The 6,000-nt window shown below is 39.3% G+C and overlaps 2 protein-coding genes across 3 annotated transcripts in view; both read left to right on the top strand.

Annotated features, from left to right (window-relative positions):
• LOC102012951 (olfactory receptor 52N2) overlaps positions 1-6,000 on the top strand; it is a 163,249-nt gene that overhangs the window by 6,840 nt on the left and 150,409 nt on the right. The gene's annotated exons all lie outside the window — the stretch shown is intronic.
• LOC106146227 (olfactory receptor 56A4-like) overlaps positions 1-6,000 on the top strand; it is a 99,394-nt gene that overhangs the window by 6,852 nt on the left and 86,542 nt on the right. The gene's annotated exons all lie outside the window — the stretch shown is intronic.

The raw sequence follows: 6,000 nt of genomic DNA, 5'->3' as shown, positions 1-6,000 counted from the left end.
GAAGAATAGATAAAAAGATGTGGTTTTTTAATACAATGGAGTATTACTCAGCCATAAAGAAGGATAAACTTAAGACATTTCTGGGTAAATGAATGCACCTTGAGGCCATGTTCTTAAATGAAATAAATCACACACTCATGTGTAAATATTGTATTGTCTCCCTGATGTGAGAAAATGAAGGAGTAAATAAGGAGTAAAATACAGTAGATGTTGTGAAATACAAAGAAATTTTTTAAAAGAAAAAAGGAACTAGGAAGAGGAAAGGGGAAAGGAAGAAAGGGAAAAGAAAAAAATGATAAAAGAAAGATAAAATGGAAACAAAACTTTGGAAATAAGGAAGGGAAGAAGGGTTGAAGGAAGGAGAGGAGATTGGGAAAAAAGAGCAATCAAAATGTATCATGTACAAGTACAAATTCTCTATGATGAATATGATCATTATGTATATCTAAATTGTACCAATAACCTTAAAGAAGACATGAATAGTAAATATTTCAAAGGAATAAGAAAGAAATAAAACTATACATAATAGGAAAAAAGAGTTTAACCTATTCTATCTTCCAGCAGATTGTGTTTCTAGCTTAATAATTAGCTCTTTTATCCATTTCAATTTTTGCTTCGTGCATGCTGAGAGATACTGGCCTAGGGTTAATCTTTAGCATGTGGACAGCCAGTTTTCCCAAAAGCATTTATTAAAGAGACTACCTTCCTTCCAGTGAAGGTGTTTAGTGCCTTTGTCAAAGATAAGATGGCTGAGTTTGGAGTGTGTTTGGAGTTATTTCTGCATCTTCTGTTCTGATCCTTAGGTTCTTAGCAATTTCTTTGTTAAAAATTTGTATATGAGTGAAGAAGAATTATTCTCCTTACAACAATGTTAGTGTACTTTAATTGTTCATATAAGATAAATTTTTCCCCTCAATTTTTTATTGTGATAAAATACACATATAAAATTTACCATGTTAACCATTTTTAATTGTACAGTTCAGCAACACATAATATATTCAAAACATGCAGAACTCTTCATCTTGCAAAAGATGACTGTCAGACTTTGTATCAGTTACTGTTACAGGCAATAACTCCCCATTGCTTATTCTCATAGCCTCTGCCAACTATTACTCTACAGTCTTTCTCAATGATTTGACTACTATAAGTAGTCCATATATGTAGGTAGAGTCATACAATATTTTTTGGGGGGGGACTTTTTTCAATTAGCACACTGTTGTCACTTACGTCAGAATCCCCTATCTTTTTTTTTTTTTTTTTTGGTTTTTCTCCGGTACCGGGAACCGAACTCACGACCTTGCGCTTGCCAGGCAAACGCTTTTGCCGCTGAGCTAAATCCCCGGCCCTTCCCCTATCTTTTTAACAGTGCTCATAATATGTATACACCAGATTTTCCAAATCCATTTATATCTGTCTGTGAACAGTTGAGTTTTTCAGGTACATACCCAGAAGTGCAATTGCTAGATCATATGTTAATTTTATTTTTAATGTTTTGAGGAACCATCACCCTATTCCCCATAGCAGTTTTATTTTAAATTCCCACCAACAATGTAAAATTTCTCCATATCCTGGCCAAAACTTGTTATTTTCTCTTTAAAATTTAGTTTCAATTTTTCAATAGTAGTCGTCATCTTAATGCATGTGAGGTGATGTCTCCTGGCTTTGATTTTCATTTTCCTCATGATGGTTACGTGCTTATAAATTTGATTTTTGTGGTACAAAATTTTAATTTGTTCTTTATTTATTATGTCTCTTTTTTCATTGACTGAAATAACTTTGATTCGTTGATTCTTCAGAGTTGCATCAAAATTATTTCTCAGCTCACTTAATCCATGTTTCAGGTCTGAGTTTGGACACTGACATGTTTATCTCTCTAAGCTTTTATTCTCTCATCAGCAAAATGGATATAATAATAGTGCCTTTATCATTGGGTTGTTCTGAGAATTAAGTGAGATAATTTATGGTGAAACAATACAGTGACAGATATAACAAATGTTATCTGTTTTTTATTTTATTGTGATTGCTTCTGTCATTATTCTTTATGTCGTATCTTCAAATACTTTGTTTTTTTCTGGAGCTACTAATTATCTCTGGAATTAGCGCTCCCTCTTGGCACTAGTGATGTGGTTCTTTGCATGCTCAATGATCCCAGGGGCGACACTGACATCTGCCCCCACAAGAAGGAAGCAGATGGCTTCTCCCTTGCTTGATATAAGGGTCCTGTACGGTAATACTGCTTCATGCTAACGTGATCAGTCTCCAGCCTTTCCTGTTCTTACGATTCTTCCTCTTTCAGGATAAACGAAGTGATTTTTTAAAGCTCTTCTCTGCCACTTTCTCAGTCCTTCAGTGGATACTGTGATGTAATAGGTGAGTTTTAGAGCATCCGTGGAGGCAGAAGCAGGAGTGTGTGTGTGTGTGTGTGTGTGTGTGTGTGTTTAAAATTAATTGAAAAGGACAAAGACTTAGTTTGAGAGAAAGAGAAAATGGATCTGGGTGAGACAGATAAGGGCCCAATGAAACAAAAGGTGAGAGGAGGGAAATTATCACATGACAGAGCACAGAGTGGTGAGTGTGGACATGAAGAGAGAAATCAGTGGAACTAGGTGGTGGGCACTGGTGGAAATGAGAATGCAGACGTGGGCCAGGAAAAGCACCAGAAGGGTGTAGAGGAGGAGCGGCTTCTTCATTAAAGGGTTGAGGGCAATTTATATTACTGTCAGAATCAGACTAGGAGGTATCGGTGGAGACTGTTCATAAAATGTGCATGCATTTTGACCACCATCTTATTTTTAGTGGAATAAGCCAAGCTACTAGGGAAAGATTAGTTCACTAATTCCATGGATCATTTGTTCAAATATTTCTTAAGCACATAACATCTGCCAGACTATTTACTTAATGCTGCAAACACATCAGTCCCAAAGTGAGGACTCTTGAGGAAATTTTTCTTGGTAGTCTGGGTGTCAGGTGTATGTGAGCCTGAAAAATCTTCCTCACTCTGTTTCCTGTCCTGCATTTTGCAGAACGGCTATAGTCCCTGGGACCGGAAGAGGCTGTCCGCAGAGCTGGGGTTTCACACATGATACACTACCATACGCTTATAACAGTTAGATAAAAATACCCCAAAATGTTTATAGGGAATAAAACAAATGGATAGATGGACATTTTTCTTGAGATGTTTATTCATTAAAAGTATGAGTTATGGTGATACCCCAGCTCATGGGATGGGGAGATTAGGTAGATGTTGGTCAAAGCATACATTTCAATCAGGCAGAAATAACTTCAAGGGATCTGTTGTACATCATGTGACTGTAGTTAATACAATATATTGTATATTTAAAATTGTTATGAGAGTAGATTTTAAGTGTTACCATACAAATATGTATGTGAAGTAATAATGTTAGTTTAGCCACATAACACTCTACTATACATATATCAAAACTGTCGCACAACCTAAATACCAAAAATATTGTTAATTTAAAAATAAATAAGACATGGATCCCTATTAAGGATTCATCAGTGAATTAAAGGAATCTCAATACCTCGGTAGCACATATGATACTGGTTATAGACTATGAAAACTTTTTACATGCTGTTTTAAATGACTGTGAGCAAGAGTGAGATGATTACAGGGATAAATCTAAATTTGCTCCAGTATATTAAGAGGTAAACCATTTACAAATTTTTATACCTGAATGTATGGAAAATCACACTGAATCCCATTAATATATACAATTAATATATACGTTCGTGAAAATATCTTAAGAAGAAACAAATTTCATGTGACATATCTCACAACAAATCCTGCCATGTATTGAGCTGCAGAGAACACCCTTCTACCTTAAGGGCAGAACTAGCTATTTTATCCATTAGGTATGTGGCTTCCATGTGTGGAGCCTGTGCATATGAAAGAATCTGAGATTAGTGAAAATTATTGGAAATCTGAACCACACCTACAAGCAAAATGGCAAAGGGAAAATACTTGTATAAATATATGCCTAGGTAAAACAGCTAGAAAAGAGAATAGCACATATATAGTTATCCGACAATTATGTCTGTACAGTTTGTGGGTTCATTTTCATGTGTTATGGTAAAGGAGAGTCTCTCAAATTAAGATCAAATAGAAACATAGAAGGTCTTACATATAGGCCTTTTGGGCATTGAAGACCCTGGGAAGAAAGAAAGAGCAGTTTCTACCTGTTTCCACTAGGACAGATTGGAGTTTTTCAGAGCACTTAAAGGAAGTCCTCCAGGTAGTTCTCGGGCAGGCTAAGCCCATCACTGGTGGACGCCCTAGTACAGTGCCAAACCCTTGGGGGTTGGGGTCCTCAGGCTGCAGGTCCAGGTGAGACTTGATCTCAGTCTACTTGTCTTCTTCGGGTTCTTCTTTCATTCCTTTTCCTTTTCTTTCCTGTAGGGCAAAGAGTTTCCTTTGGTCATATTTGCATGAAGAGTTAGAGGTTAACATGGCTAAAAAATTAAGGTATTTTGCCTACTGGAAGAAATGTAATAAAGAGATGACCAAACAGTTAAACAACAATAATATAATGATGACAAGTTATATTTTCAGAGCATCTTGTATGGGCTAACTCATTTAATCCTCACAATTACCTCATGGAAGTTATTACCCACGTCTCACAAATGAAAACACGGAGGCGTGCAGGTGTACAGCGCCTTGCGGAGATCATCCAGCTGGTCAGCAGTGAACGGGGAAATGAGCTCAGGAAGTCTGGCTCGAGAGCTGAATGTTCTCGCCTCCTGCTCTGTGCTCTCTCCCACTCGCGGTGGCTCCCGGCCCCTTCTCCCCGGGGTGGTTTTCCTTGCTGTCACTCTGACACACATTTTCTCAAAGCCCGGGAGGTACTTTCTGTGAGGCTTCGGATGCCTCTTTACACCCCTGTGTTTCCTTTCTTCTCACCCCTGACTTCTTCCTGCAGGAGCCAAGCACCCTGCAGAAGTGAAATGAGGGAAACTGAGCTTCCTTTACAGCTGCCCAGGCCCGCCGCCCCACCCCCACCCCGCCTTGGGCCGCTCACTGTGTGGTGCTCGGACCTCATCGGAGCTGTAAGACAGCAGGACTTGCTTCTCGCGGACTTATGTCAGGTGTCTGTTTTATTGAGAAGGGATCTGTTCATAATTAGTGCGCCTGGATGAGAAAACAAATGCCCAGTACATTTCCTTCAAAGAACAGTTAGTTTGTGTTCTGGTGGGGATTTTGTTTGTATACATCTGAGGTCAGCGCTTTAAAGTACAACGGGCACAGCGCTGTCACCAGCGCCCCTCCTCTCCGGGCTTCTCCCAGCAAAGCTTAGCTTGTCCTAAGTAGAGGTGAGGCAGTATTTCAAATCGACGGGCTTCAAGGACATCAGGTGATTAGCTGCTTGGGGTCTTTATTTGTTGGAATCCGGCCCCTCTTCCGTCCTTGTACCCGCCCGCGGTCCCAGGGCTCTCTCCCCATGATGCTCCATTCTCTGAGCAAGAGCGTTTGCCGCGAGGCAGGGCGTGGGTCCCGAAGCTGAGGGTTTCATCCCTTGCATGGCTTCTCCCTTGGTGCTTTCTGAACACCTTTATCAGATGATTCAGTTAGTATTTATTTGATACCTTTATACTCTCGATTCTCTCTTTATGCTTTCTCCTCCCTGCCGCGTTTTTTTGTTTTTTTTGTTTTTTTGTTTTTTTTTGAGACAGGATCTTACTAGGTGTTTCAGACTGACCTTGATCTCACTAAGTAGCCCAGGCTTCTCTGGAACTTGAGGCACTCCTTACTGCCTCAGCCTCCCAAGTACTGGGATGATAAGTGTGCGCCTCCATGCTCGGCTCTCCATGGCCTCTTTTCCTCATGTGTCCTTCTAGATTCTTAATTAATCATCCTTCCCCTAGTTCTAATAAGCAGACAGATAACTAACTTCAAGCAAACAATTATTACATGAATGGTGGGAAAGAAGGGCCATATATTTAACGCTTTTTAGCAGCACAGAAACCTGCCTCTTTCTGAGGCTT

This window comes from Chinchilla lanigera, unplaced genomic scaffold (genome assembly GCF_000276665.1).
Source record: "Chinchilla lanigera isolate Chin_1 unplaced genomic scaffold, ChiLan1.0 scaffold00013, whole genome shotgun sequence".
Lineage (NCBI taxonomy): Eukaryota > Metazoa > Chordata > Mammalia > Rodentia > Chinchillidae > Chinchilla > Chinchilla lanigera.
Note: the sequence above shows the minus strand (reverse complement) of the source record. Positions and strands in the feature narration are given on the sequence as shown.